This window comes from Haemaphysalis longicornis, unplaced genomic scaffold (assembly GCF_048455015.1).
Source record: "Haemaphysalis longicornis isolate Haplotype H1 unplaced genomic scaffold, Haemaphysalis longicornis Haplotype H1 scaffold_1, whole genome shotgun sequence".
Classification (NCBI taxonomy): domain Eukaryota; kingdom Metazoa; phylum Arthropoda; class Arachnida; order Ixodida; family Ixodidae; genus Haemaphysalis; species Haemaphysalis longicornis.
Genome location: NW_027526203.1, coordinates 203021274 through 203036442, shown reverse-complemented (window position 1 = coordinate 203036442; position 15169 = coordinate 203021274). Strand labels below are relative to the sequence as shown.

The window sequence follows — 15169 nt, the reverse complement described above, 5'->3', positions numbered from 1 at the left end:
AACTCGGCACCGGGAGCGCGAGCTTGTAGTAGTAGTAGTAGGTGGTTCGATGGAAAAGGAAAAGAAATGGACTGGGGATATTATTGAGCCCAGCTGGGGGCTCACCGGCATACAACCCAGTCCGGGGGTAGGGAATATAGAAGGGGATGAATATGATAGGGTAGAGAAAAAGGAGTTAGGTAAAGAGAAAAGTTGAGGCGCCGCGAGGAAAAGGAGCGTTGCCACAGTCACTGGGGGCCACCGAGCACAGTACACATCACAAACACAGGTTCTGGCGTCATGCTGCGTCCGGGAGAAGTTCTCGACGGGAGCGGTGGAGCGTAGAGGCGAGGCTGTGCTGCGATGAGTCGTGCGCGGAGGTCCGAAGAGAGGGGAGCTTGCTGGGTGATGTTCGTGGTAGTAGAGCGGTTACTGGCGAGCGGGAGCAGGCGCTCGACGGCCCCACGCAGCAGAGCGCTCGACGCCCGAACGAAACACCCATGGCTCGCGACGCGTGGCCGGCATAATCGCGATACCGCCCCGGCCGCTCAGGAGCGAACGAAAACACGTCCGCACCCCACGACGACCGAGGCCAAACCCGGAGCGCGAGCTTGTCTGTGTTCGCCAACGGAGGCGCGAGCGCACGTGCACTGCGAGGGGGAGATCACGCAAGAGATCACGCCACGAACGCAGGCAGTCGTTCTCGGAGATCGAACGAGACGCAAGGAACTTTGCTCGTTTCCTCTCGTCTTGTTCGGGCACAAGTTCGCCCTAAATAAAAGTTCTTTCTTTACCGCTGTGTCCCATCCTACGTGACAAATTGTGGTGGAGGTGCGGGGTAGTCCTCGATGGCGCGGGGTCTTTCACCAGGTCTGGGCCTGGGAGCATTGACTCCGAAAATAAAAGTTGATTTGTACAATGTACGCACACAGTCTTACGTCTTTCTTAATGATGTAATGGGCGAACTTTCACGGGAGAGTTACGGTTACCGATGATCTCCCCCTCAGGAGCTTCGCCCCACTTATCATTCATTCCGTGGATATGGCGTGATTTTTTTGCAGTTTATGCCGCTAGTGTTATTTTATAACTTGTGTCTCGTGAATGCACAGCCGAGCCCCCCCCCCCCCCCTTCTCCCCCACCCCCCTGAAAAAAAAATTGAGCCTAGGGTCCTGGATATCCCGCGGACTATAGGGACGTAACCACCAAGGACAAAATGCAAGTAGTCCACTTGTAAAGTTCATTACTACTACTACTACTACTACTACTACTACTACTACTACTACTACTACTACTACTACTACTACTTCATCCCAGGGGCATGCAAGGGCGCTAGCTTCGCCTAACATCGAATAATTATTTTGCAGTCTCTGAGCCGACTAGCTTTAATGTATTCTCTCGACACTACAATCTGGCACCTTACAATTTCCCTAGAAAAAAAATGAGCATCATATTCAGAAGGAAATTCCTATTTTCGTTGGTGCTTAGTTGTGCGTTTGCTTTTAATGTAATGTTGTAATGTAATGGCAAAGTTTATATGGTTTTTCTTTCTCTCGGAGCACACAGTCTAAGGGCTAGCGTCAGAACTTCAGCTGTTTCCCAATTGCGTGCGCCGTTTGAAGCAGCCGAAATGCGCCCGCCGCGGCCTACCGCCGCGGGCAACGCGACGCGGCCCGCTTCAGCGGTGAGTGCTCCGCGCGTCACGAGATGGCACTGCATGTAAGAGGGATGTAGAGTTCCAGCTATTCTGATGCTGTTCGGAGCGGGTTGGGAGAGGAGGGTGTCATCACTGAGGCGACCCGTTTTGCGGCCGCGCACGACACACTTCACAATTCTAGTACACCATATCTGTGCTTTTTTTTCCGCAGCAGTGCATTTATCGCAACGAATATGATGGGACCCGGAAATTGCGGCTTCAGTTTTGACTTCGAAGTCTGTCGAAATGGAAATATTGCTTCACCGTTTAATATTGCTCCACCGTTATTACATGTAGATGCTAGACCGGTCATCTGCCCTAGCGGAAGGAGATCAACCAATCTTCCAATCCCTTGTGAAGATGCACGCATGACTAGTTTACCCACATGCCCACACTGTCCTGCAATAAACACACACGCGCATGCACTGTGCGAACGCCCGCCACATTCTCAGGCTAAAACTTCACTTACAGCGTCACACGGAAAATTCCGACTGCCTTCGTGCACCCCTTGGGACCTGTTGTCCCCTGAACGCTGCCCTTCGATACGCGAAAACGGGTTCCGTGTCCTACCGTCATGGAAAAACGGGTTACGCGTCCGCACGCACGCACGCACGCACACACACTGTGGATATCGTGGAGAACCGCGTCCCGCGATCCCGAGCCGCCGCGCGCTTTCCCTTCCCCTGCGATTATAATCTCCGATTCGAAGACGGGCATTCGAAATTTCGCCCGGGGCCGCATTTCTGCCCTGCTACTCAAAATCCTTCTTAAAATCCCCCTGACTCCCCCACCGAGCTGGTATGGACCCCAGCTCACACGGGTGTGGAAGGGAACGAGGCAGCACACAGAGCAGCTCAAGAGCTCACCTTCCGAGCAGGTCTAAGCCTTGATCCCTTCCATGGAGCCCTGTCAGCTCGAGATCCGTTCCTTTCCTTTCATGAGATTACGTCTCATTGCCACCTCTCCCCCCGCCTACTGCCCCCTGCACACCCGGCGCTCTCTGACACCGAAGAACGCTATAGTGTAAATGTACACCCTTCCTTGCCTCTCCCGCCTGCACCGCATGTACCCCACTCTGTACTCCTCACCCCACTGTCCCGCTAGTGGGGTGGTCCAAACCATGGATCACCTCCTTTGGCAATGCCCCCACAACCCATTCCCCCCATATCGAGACGGTGAGCACTAGGCGAGGGCGTTGGGCAGCTCGGATTCGGCGATGCAAGATGCCATCGTCACCCGGGCTGCCAAAGTCACCGTGGGCCTTCCTCCCGCATCCGACTAAAACCTGACCACAACCGCCGCCAAATCGGCCTAAACGCACCCAACTATGCTGGCAACGCTGTCTTTTTGGCCTCAAAATCTCTCCAACTTTGGTGTGAAAAATTGAGGGGCTTTGGCCATGCTGACAACGCTGACAACGTTGTTTTGTGCTTTTCTTGTTCGTCTGTCCGTGCTTTTGCGGCACCGTTTCAACTGAACGGACGGACGGCCTGTACGCTGTTGTAGTTTGAAATGGCAGCTGTTATTCCAGATGACGTTCCTAGGGTGCTACCGAGCCTCACGTCAGTCCGCGCCTCAACTTCGAACATTCAGCTTCGACGACGCAAAGGCGGAGACTTAGCGAGCTCGATTTTGTGGCCGTCTACGTCGGTGGTAGCGACAAGCTCGTCAGGAGGTAAGTGTTTAGTCATGTGATATTGCGCTTTTTATACCCCGAAGAAAACACACAAGGTGTTGCTGGCTTAAGGGCTCGTGGTAGAAGTGTAGGCTCATTTTAAAGTGGGTAAGCTACGTGCCATATTTCTTGCGAACGCGCACCCGAAAGCATAGCGTCGTGATTTTTTTTTTTTTTTTTAGGGGCTCGTCTGCGTAACTGAGCTCGAATCTGCTAGCTATGGTGTCACTATGCTTACTACTGGTGACAGTTATTACACCGAGGTGGACGTTCACAGCCCCAGTAAGCAGAACAGGGGTTCTGGGTTGCATGCACAAATGCAAAGTGGGCACAGTTTCGGAGGTATTTATTTCGGTATCGTATGTGATCGAGACGTCGCTCACTGCTTCCATTACAGGGGCTGGTCGAAAATTTCCACTACAGTCGGCGCACGTGTACGAGTGGCCGACGGGTGACCTGCGCTGTTTCTGAAGAGAGACAGACCTACCTCAAGAGACTGCTTGTCGATGCCTTGGGCTAAGGGCGTCACTGTTCTCGTTGCGGGTGTAAGTATTTCGCAAAATCTGCGCTTCGCAGCCTGTCTTTCGTAGAGGCAGTGCAGTGAAAGTATATTCCTGTTGAGAAGCTGGATTATATAAGCGTGCGTGCGTGCGTGCGTCCGTGCCTGCGTGTGTGTGTGTGTGTGTGTGTGTAAAAATACAATTTGCCCCTGTCACCACAATTTCTGTTGTAATTTTTTAGGAAACATAATTTAGAATTCCTGGCGCTCGCATGCAGGAGTTGGAAGATTGAATGGATTCCACAGGATACATGCCGCGACTTATTCTGTTCAGGGGAAAGTGAAATGGAGACACTCGATGCTAACAATGAACATACTGCATGCCATGAGGTGCACCCACCTAATGCACTCACATTTGGTGCCCAAACATTGGTGTTGAGTCCATTCAAAGCTGCTGTTTTTTTTTTATCGCTAAGACTGCACTACAGAGGTTGCTGTACATGGTCGTTTTAGAAGTCAGTTATTTATTGCAATTTACTAATGAAATTGCGTTTCGGCAATAATTTCCTCAAGCAATGCAAGTGGGGTTTTAAGATTAAAGGAGCCTCAGGTAATCGAAGAATAGGTAGCCATCGCTACTTTTTTGCTGACACGGGGCACTCCTTGACCGGACTGGTCCCACATCGCCAGACGAGAATTTTTCTCACATTGCTCATGCCGTAGTCATCATCCTGAGTCTATTTGTGTACACTCCAGAACAGAGGCCTGTCTGCTCCATATCCGATTTCTCCTATCCTGCTTTATCCAAATCCATCTGTTGCCCATAGGTTTTCCTCTCACACTCATCCACCGAGTGTTCCGTTTTATTGAGGCCTCTCATTCCTTGATTGCAATCTTATAGGTGTGTGCAAGTTTTCATGTAACAAAAGGTGCTTTTAAACGAGTAGTGATGCCAAATTCCTTGATGAAAAATTAATCATAATGTTTGACTTCGATCTCTACGTACAGTGCTCAGCGATTGAAACGCGACACTCGGAGCGCGTGGCTACCGGTGCTTGTTGCGCCACAGGTGAGCGTTTGTGAAAGCGAGCTGATGCATTGTGGTATGCGATGAGCGTGAGAGCGTTCGTGACGCATGCTTAGTGTATCTGGGAGACAGCCCTTCAGTGTGTGGTTCTTGGCGGCGCCATAGGGGTGCTACATGCCATGGCTTCAAAACGCTGCACCTGCGTGCTGCGCCGCGACATGCGAAGCTGGGCGAGCTGGCACCGCGCGCATTATGAAGAATTTGAATGCACATTTATCGCGATGTGTTATCGTGGCGCGGCGCAGCGTTTTGAAGCCGTGGCATGTAGCACCCCTATGGCACCGTCAAGAACCACACACTGAAAGGCTGTCTCCCAGATGCACTAAGCATGCGTCACAAATGCTCTCACCCTCACCGTATACCACAAGCGTCAGCTCGCTTTCACAAGCGCTCACCTGTAACACAACAAGCACCGGCAGCCACGCGCTCAGAGTATCACGTTTCAATCGCCGAGCGCTGTACACGGTCACTGGCCAATTTCTTTGGAATGTCCAATAATTCGAAAGCATCAGTGGCACTGCCATCTACCTAGTTGTGCCAGTGTATAACGACGTCTGAAATTTCATACGGTGAAGTTATTCGCCATCTGATTTTTCTGACTTTTTGTTTGCCGCGACGAGAGGTCCAAAATGGCGGTAATCGCAGCAGCCCCATTTCTGTTCTCTTTATCCCACAGCCTTTAACTACAATTTTCACGTTCCACCCTCGGCCAACTTCTTCTGAGCAGCTCTTTCTCTTCCTTCACATAAAGCATTACAAGTTTCTCCGTTGTGGGTTACTACCAGTGAGATTGCGTTATCCGCGCACATTCGTTTTTTCAATTGCTTTCACATTCTCTTTTTTTTTATACTGAGTAACTTCAAATTAACCAATATATTGGGTTTTAGCTTTGAATTATCAAGCAATTTCTTCTACTGAATTGCATGTAAAATTACTGGGACCTGAACATCACTTCCAATTAACTGAAAATTCTAATTGGGTGACTTGAAATTATCAAGAGTCGACTGCAGTTGAATGGCTTGCTCCAGGGATTTAAAAGAGGTGAGGTACACTACTGGTTGGTATGACCTTTACTTTAATGTAAGGATTGCAGCAAGTAATAACTCTTGGTTTCTTACTCATACCACCACAATGATGGGAAAGTTCTTTCCAGATTATAAATTTTGCACAGGTAGCATTGCACTTCAGCCAACATTGGCAAGAGTTACACTTTTGTGCAAGGCTTTTGTGGTTCGCTTTCCTGCATAGCTTTGGTGTCGTGCTAAAAAACCTACCCCAAGGAACAAGCCATGCAGTGAGGCTTGAAAGTTTGCATGTTGTGCGGCAGAGCCAACTTTTATTTCTGTATTAATAAGCTTAAAATCAGACCTTTAAGTGAACCAGAGAACAGTAGGCCGTTTGCCCTTAGGAGCGCATGGAAAAACAACTAACGAAGCAGTTGCACAGAGGAATGACCTGAGCGGCATTTCCAGTTTGAGAAGCTCAGGGTAAAATATGTTTTGAGAGGAGGCTGAGAGCAATGGATCGACGTAGGTGGACAGCTAAGGTTTTCAGGTACATATACATGAAAAGCGTGGGCACGCAGTGGTTAAGGAGGACTAGATGAAATGCAGAAACAACATTGAAGAAGCTAAGACAGCCAAAGTAACCAAAAGGAGGCAAGGCAGATAGAAATGAATAAATGGAGAGAAGAAATAGAAGCTAAAACGTCGTTAGAAATGTACAGGGCTGAGAAATTGGGCAATAGAAAGGAAAATTTCTACGATAATTCTAAGGGAAGCGTTTTGCTTCTTGAGGCTAGGACAGATTGCTTGCGAACTAAGAGCTTTGTGGGGAAGTATACTCAAAGTGATGGGGTATGCGCAGTCTGCGGAAAAGAAACAAACTGTGTGGCACATAGTGTTTGAATGCGAGGGTATCCATCCAAACCTAGAGGGAAATGTTTGGTTTCCAGAAGCCGCAGGGTTTCAGGGTAGCACAGAGGAAGTCAACTTCAGGGCTGTCGAGGCGACAAAGAGAAGATTAGAATGCTGGTGGACGAAAAGCACACAGGGGAATATTGCCTAGGACAGTTACCACGTGTAACAGAAAGAATAAGTATTCTGTGCCTAATAAGTTTTTTTTGTGCCTGCCCTAAGAGCAGAGCTAGTATTAAATGCGTGTAAAACACGGGTATATTAGTTTTTTTTTTTTTGTAAGATGACATGTCATCACCCCGCTACAAAAGGGATACCACTATCAGTCATCATCATCATTATTAATGAGGTGCAAGCCTTGTCTGCTCCATGAGGCGAAATATTTAGTGTTATAAGCAGTGAATGACCCTGATATATATCAGGTATGCGTGGAGCATAGCTTATGAACAAAAGTGTGCTAAAAGGAGAAATAACAAAAAACGAGAGCAAGTCCTTGGTGGCTCTTGCAAGACTGCGTGGCTCAATAACCTCCCATCTGGAGCCATCAGATTGCCTGGTATTTGTCGGAGCTGTTGGGGGACTACATAATTGCGCCTCAATAGCACGCCAGGCGAACCTATCAGTTTACGTGATGTTTCTCAAAGGTATTGGAGTTACTAGCACCGTGTCTTGGTATGGAATGTGCTCGACGTCGGGTGTACTGCTAGATTCTGCACCAGCTAACTTTGGTCGACCAGGCAAGTACAATGACAAGACCAAAGTGCAGGAAGCATATAATGCCAGCTGAAGCCACAATGCTTGTTATTTCAAAACCACATAAGCAGACTAAGTGCCCCAAGGAATTTTTGTAAATTATAAATGCTTCAAACAGTAAACAATGTTGCAAATTGAATTAATGGCGAACACTAATCATGAAGAATTTTAATTTTCCCACCTTTAACATAACATATAAATAGCCATTTCATTTTGTCTTTAAAATATTTATTGCCTTGGTGGACTTGCTCATTTTACCCATTTTTTAAATGTAAAACTGATGCTTCATTTAATTATTCTATTGCTTCGGTTAAAGTGAAGCAGGAAATTTGTAATGCAAGTTAAAGGTGTCATGGCCATACAACTTCTCACGTGAAACACATATAAACATTTTTTCTTGCATGCTCATGCTCCCAGCGCTGCTGGAGCAGAAAAAAAAGTAAGGAAAGAACGGAAAAAACACTTTTCAAAAATGAACAAGGGCTGGAGTTAAACAGCTGTATATCATGCTTTTCCTGACTGGGGTAAATTGAATAATGCCAACTGTACAGCTACAAGGTTAGGATAGGTTAGGTATAAAAGAAATTTCATTGCAACACAGGCAATCTGCTTGCCATTTCTTATTTAGAGGGCACCCCTTAAGTGCCCGCTTCGCTTGTGTGGTTTCACGTCGCTGTCGGCTTCGGTGTAACCGAATAAAGAGGGCACCAGAGATAAATGGGATAGAGCAAACAGGAAGGTGGAGGTTCACATCACTGTCGGCTTCGGAGTAACCGAATGAAGAAGAGGGCACCAGAGATAAATGAGATAAAGCAAACAGGAAAATAGAGGAGGAAAGTATGGTGAAAGTGTGAGGGGGAGGGCAGTAAGCAGAGGCCGCGCGAGACATGCTCGGCAGCAGTGAGGCACTGTGATAAAACACCGGAGTTGCGCCCGCTGTCGTGTGTTCACTGATGACGCGGTCACTTCTGAGACACAGCAGCTACGCGCCGTCACCGAGAAGACTGCAGTTTGCACTGCGCTCCGATTTTGCATTGGGGGTATCGTAATCTTGAGCAACCTATTTTTTTTTTCATTCTTTCTTTACTCTTTTTTTTTTCCTTTTGAGAATTATTTCTAGCTCAGTGTTCAGAGAGGTTCACAGTATACTAGTTACGTATTATCATGTTTGCGATTTCTTCTAGTGCAGCCAGTGGTGAGCAAATTCAGTGTCAGATATTCTGCTACCAATCATATCAAAATCACTCTGTACAAACTGCAATGGAGGACAAAACACGCATGAACTGCCGACAGAGCTCAGAACATTTATTTTGCATTCCAACTTTTTAAATGCTACCTTATCTTTATACGCACAGTGGGCAATGGTATCATCATGCTGGACTCCAATGTGCCAGTGTATTTGTCCAACAATGCTCAAACATAGAAGAAATCATTGTTTCTGAAATAAACCAAACAGAACAAGCTATTCTTAGTTGAGCGCCAGTTTTCTTGTGTGAGCCATGAATATGGCGGAAAAGCCAGCTTGTTCTATTTCACACATCTGGAGAATGTAGAAATGTGTGGAAGCTTACCTCAGGTGCCACACACACCTAATTGAACATAGCTTGCACGATATGGAAAAAACAGTGAAAACATGTCTGTTACTGGTGGCTGGTCACAGAAAAGAACGAATAAGGGCCGGACTTTTCTGAAAGACAACTCTAGCAGCAAGCCACACGGTCCGCAGAAGCAGCGCGACACAGGACAGTGAGCGTGCTCACACACTGAAAGACAGCATAACTAAATAAAAATACCTTATATGCATTAAAATTTTCTGCCAATCCATTATGGTGACACAATTGCTACAAGTGCATTCTCATTGCACCATAATTTGCAACAGCGGATTTTGTGTTTTGTGGATGAATACCATGCTACTTTGGCTTTGTTTTTAAGCTTAATGAGTACCCAAAATCGCAATAATTGTAAGTGGCCTCTCAATTTAGCGAAATAACGATGCTCGTCTGGTAACATTGATGTCAACAAACTTCCAAGATGGCGGCGTCCATGTCTGTTTACGGCAAGTGAGTTATCGAACTCAAATACCGCTTAATAATTATTTACGGTCTATATTACGAGGTTTTCGAGCTTAAGTGACGCACCCGAAGCCTAAATAGCTTCGAAGCCTAGCGATTCTCTACTGTTAAGCTGTGTATAGTACAAATAGCAGTGGAATCGGCCGACCTGCTTACCGGCGTTGTTGCACGTCCCGTGGCTGTAACTTGGTTGCTTCATTGTTTGCGGCTGCGCCGTTGTTTTTATAGTACTCCTTTGATGTTCAGGCATGATTTGCCGTGAATGTAACCTGCCTGGTTGCATCGATATCGTTGAAAACCGCGAAGAATGACCGTTACGATTTGCCGAACTTCGCTTCGAGAACTTGTGACGATGCGATGACGATTGGATGTCTTGCGAGTGAGAGAGTGCGAATCAGTCAATGATCGAACATTCGTTTGAAAACATTTAAATGTGATGAAATCTGGTTTTTATGAGGTTGAAATTTACGGGTAAATTTGTCCGCGGTATGGCGAGGGCGACGCTCACAAATGTTGCACACATCGGTGGCGCAGCTGCGGGTATTGCGGACGTTCAATGGGAATGTGTAGCGAAAATTAGAAGTTGATTAAACACTGAAAGCGTTCATAATAACCGAACATAATAGACAGGACGAGATTGCAATACACGTTTGCATGTTTTGGAACATGCAGTGAGCACCTTGCTTACAGGTTGGTTAACTTCGATGGCCAAACAATTATGGTGCTTTTTGCTTCAGCTATCAAATATTACTCCACAATGGAGTACGCTGGAATGCTATCCCCATACACTGCAGGGTGTCGTTACGTTCTAATGTCCATGCAATGCATCCAATACTGTGGCCCCACTGTCGCTCAGCTGAATGCTGGGGAGTGCCACATTTTATCAGAAAATGTGATGTAAGCCTGACTGTATCAAAATTTGCCCGGATCCACAGTACAAACGTCAGGAGTTCCTCCACCACAATTTAATCTGGCTGGTGTTGTAGTGGCCAAGGCCAAAAAGCGTTGGCTAAGAAGCTATACACAAGTTTATGCATCTTGCCTATGCCACTAGTGCGTATGTATACAAAATATGCGGGCACACATATATGCATACACCAGCATATATGCTTACAGAATGCAATGCATGCTAGATGAAAAACATTTGTTTACGTAATGTCAATTGATGTGGTAGTGCTTGAACAGACACTGCTTAGTGACTGTTACTTATCTTGTTTTGTGTGACTAGTTCAGCCACTATTCTGGGTTCGACAGTGCATGATGACCTTGGCATTGTTTATGCTGTGAAGTTCTAAAAGCGTGTGGCTAAGGCGTTGTGCTGCTGAACACGAGGTAGAGGGTTCGATTCCCGGCCACGGCGGCCGCTTTTCTAATCGAGGCGGAAAGCAAAATCGCTCGTGTGTGTGAGGTTGCGGCGCACGTTAAAGATCCCCAGGTGGCCAAAATTTATCCGGAGCCCTCCACTATGGTGTGCCTCATCACCTGCGTTGCGTCGGTGCAATAAACCTTACAATCAATCAATCAAGTTCTAAAAGCGTGATGATGAACACAATATCAGCTGAATTAAACCCTACAATCAATCAATCAAGTTCTAAAAGCGTGATGATGAACACAGTATCAGCTGAATTGCATGGCCTGTTTCTTTGAAACTATTGGAGGGTAGAAGAGAAAATGTTTGGGCATGTTGGTTCATACTCACACGAGAAACATAGTGCAGTAAAAACACAAGTCGAGGACGGGACAAGTGCAAAGTTTCAACAAATTCTTTATTGCAGGACCAGCGCATATAAACACATCTGGCTCGTAAGAGGAGAAAAGGAAACAAAAACAAACAGCAAAAGATGAGAGACGAAAACCGCCACGTGGTTTGCAGGGCGGGAAAACAAAACGTACAAACCACATACAGACATCTGGCCACTAGAGAAACGCTACTTTTTGTGCACTACTTGCCACGAATGGGGCGCCATTTTTCAAATTGATGAATACCAATTCGGTTGTGTTTTAAGAAATATTACAAAAGGCAAAAGTAGCAACTGGTCCTGATAAATAGTGATTATAAAAGTTCCCTCAGCTTTCTTGCAATTCTCAAACTTACTTAACTTTAAATCGGTATAAATTGGAATCACTAAGCTCACATGCCAAATTGCTTCGGTGTCTGCGCTTGTGTCACGCAGTGGTGTAGCCCCAAGCTAGCACATCAGGATGGCTAGGTTCTACTGTCTCACCCTTCGGAAGACGCTCCTCTCCGTTTTCTTTATGCCGACGCACGGGCAGGCTATGGCGGCAGCGTCCACCGCTCTAGCCAGGCCGTGGCCGACACTGCAGCGTTCAGGACGCCGCCACCGCGGATTTCAAGTAACGGCTGGTAGAATCTCTGGTTTCACTCGTTGTAGAGCCACGTGTGAGAAGAATTCAAGGGATATCCCATGGGCAGTTGTAGGTGTCGTTTCAAGCTTTGCTTTCCAACAGTTTTTCGTTTTGATGTTTTTCTCTCTTTCTCTCCTATTACAAGCCAGATGTGTTCATACATGCTGGTCCTACAGTAAAGCATTTATCGAAAGTTAGCTCTTGTCCCGTCCTCACCCCATCCTTTGCTTCTACTGTGCTGTTTTCTGTGTGGTCTAACATTGTTGCACTCTTTCTTTTTTTTCTTTCTTGCACGCATATTTCGGCAGACTTCAGAGGTTGACAAAATGACAGATGCAATTCAATAAGGTAGGGCACCAAGCAAACTTATACTAAAATTTATCTGTACTACTTGCATCACTACACACTGTCACAGCCATCACTAACTCGGGGGAGGAGCCGCACCCCACTAATGAGAGGGTGGGGAATGATGAGTGTGATCACGACTGTGCTTACAAGAAGCAGATGTGGTCCTCACTAGTGTAAGAAAGCCATGGAAGCATGATGCAGCTTCTTATATGTGACAGTTACGAACGAGTAGGATGCGGCTGTCTCCCTTCCGCATCATCATTCCTTCTCTCGGTCTTGCCATCTTTGACATGCTGGCCACGTCATCCAGCAAGATGAAGAGCATAACACTGCCCCTTCCAAAGGAGCAGTGTTATGTCACCCATGCCTCATTGACATGGAGCCTCCTTTAAGGAGTGCGTGTGCGTTTGCTCATGCATATATGTGGAATTGCATTGTGCCAGGTAATCCTGTAAAAGGAGAAATTGATTTTTTTCTCCTTGCAATCATTTGTCTAACTGTTACTGCCCATTTTTTTTTGCCAGGACCTGTTACTTCCAGGGAGCCACAAGCCAGGACGCAACAAACTTGGTATAAACTTCGCACCACTGGTGTTATGTTGCTGGAGCCCAACTTCTGTTCATGGTCAGCGGAGTAGGGTGCCTCATTTGTTTGAGCTGCGTGTTAGAGCCAGGACACTTGCGGAGCAAGAAGAAAGTGATTGCTGTGGAGCGATTCAGTGATTTTGTTGCTCATGCCCTGCCAAAGTGCAAAAAGAATAGTTTTGCAAAGAATTATTAACACTGCTAAACTTTTTTCTTTGCGTGCGACAGCAGCAACATGGCCAAAGCATTTTTCATTTTGGTTCCTATCGCTTTGGTACGAGGGCGTGGCTCAAAAAGATATCCTGAAGATAACTACATGTACGGTTCTCATTGCCGGCCTTGACCGGGGCCACTGTTGTATACCCAACTTGGCCACATGTAGGGCTGGCAAGCCACCTTGAGGAAAGTGCTACAAGAGGGGCGCAGCTTATCTGAATGCGCCACAGCCCCTGAAGAAATGTTTGTCGAGTAGTGCTCCTGCTACTGCAAAACATTATGCTTCCGCGCAAGAATGACTGCGTTGCCACGCTTGAAATATGGCCAAGTTGGAACTGTTTTGCACACACTCAAGCGTTTCCGCATGTGCGCAAACGAGCGTCGCCAAAAAAAAGCTTCTCCATGTAAAGACAAAGTTGGTAAAGGTTCTGAACGTTTGAATGAACGGGTATGCTCAAAAATTAATAATGGTAGTCAAGCAGGCAGATATAGTACCTGTATGGTTTAGTTGTGCACTTTGACTTTTGCATAGGTGAGAATTGGGTCCGGCTGACTGATGCTGACTTGTGACTAAGTGCCCAATTCGAGGTGCTGACTGGTGATATACATACTGACTGGAACGGTTGGTACTGATTGATACAGCCACTACATCTTGGGCCAGCAGTCACACTGTGAGAAATGCGAAGCTGGTGAGGTTGGAGATTATTTAGCCCTCCTGACGGGGCGTGCCGCTCCTACCCAGCAATTTTTTGGCACACTGGCCCCCATTGTCGCTGGCTGCCATGGGTAGGTCACTATCTATGAAGCCAGTCGTCGTTTTAGCCACGGCAAAGTAAAAAAAACAGCGGAGATGGATAGATCCTGTCTTTCATCCTCTTCAGCTGACTATACACATAATCCACATGGATTGTTTATGTATTGTTGTTGAAGTGCAGTTATATAGAATTTAATTTCTTCATGTCAGAATATTTCTCCAATGCCAGAATATAATTTTCAATGGGTACGTGTGCCTTTCATGGCCATTGCTATTGTTTTTGGTGCCTACAGTTTTGTACACTTCAATGTAAGCACACAAATGACACAAATATATTTGTTAATTGCAGTTGTGCGCCTTGTCGCATAAAACCTGCATTACAAGTGTATGTCGGTGTATATATTTGTGTGGATTGTTATGAATAAAATTTATTTACTAGTGCGATTCCTTTTCTTGTGTTGCATTTTGTCATTATAGTTTGTATCTGCTTGTCCAAGTGTCAGTTCTACCCACCGCGGTGGCTCAGTGGCTAAGGCGTTGCGCTGCTGAGCACGAAGTCGCGGGTTCGATTCCCGGCAGCGGCGGCCGCTTTTCTGATGGAGGCGAAAAGCAAAAACGCCCGTGTGTACGAGATTTCGGCGCACGTTAAAGATCCCCAGGTGGTCAAAATTAATCTGGAGCCCTCCACTACGGTGCACCTCATCGCCTGCGCTGCGTTCGCTCGTTAAACCCTAAAATCAATCAACCAAGTGTCAATTCTACAAGTAACCTTGACTGCCAGGTCCTGCTTAACAGATTGAAATGAAAATATGGCAGCAAAGCAAGCCATAAATCCTACTTTATTTTTCACTAAGTGCAGACAAAATTTTTACTGATTTTTTACAGTTCGTCTGAGTACACTAGCTGGCAGGAAAGGCCTCCACGGCACTATTACAAATTTAAAAGTTCCCATTCATAACATGAATGGGATGACAACTTGACCAAAATGTTTAGAGGTGGCACAACTTTTCACTGCGACCAATAGCATTATCTACCTGTCTGCTCTTGCCTGAAATGGCAATATCTGATGTAGACCATGGTTTGCTCACTGTTGGTAGAAATACCCTAAATCCTGAAGGGCTGCGATAAAACACCGGTCTGTCTAGGGAGCACCAAATTTCTAAGTCAATACAAAATCTGAAAGTAAAGGTGCTGTATTAGTCTAATGTAGTTAAGTGACCTCAAC

At 46.5% G+C, this 15169-nt stretch overlaps 2 long non-coding RNA genes across 2 annotated transcripts; one reads left to right on the top strand and one right to left on the bottom strand.

Annotated features, from left to right (window-relative positions):
• Positions 1-2983: 2983 nt before the first annotated feature.
• LOC144141268 (uncharacterized) lies at positions 2984-15028 on the top strand. The gene is made up of 3 exons (XR_013316506.1): positions 2984-3348; positions 3746-3893; positions 12915-15028. It is a non-coding gene; the product is annotated as an uncharacterized LOC144141268 (long non-coding RNA).
• LOC144141274 (uncharacterized) lies at positions 8727-11344 on the bottom strand. Its single transcript, XR_013316507.1, has 3 exons — positions 9832-11344; positions 9175-9206; positions 8727-9041 (listed from the first exon to the last, which is right to left on the bottom strand). It is a non-coding gene; the product is annotated as an uncharacterized LOC144141274 (long non-coding RNA).
• Positions 15029-15169: the final 141 nt, after the last annotated feature.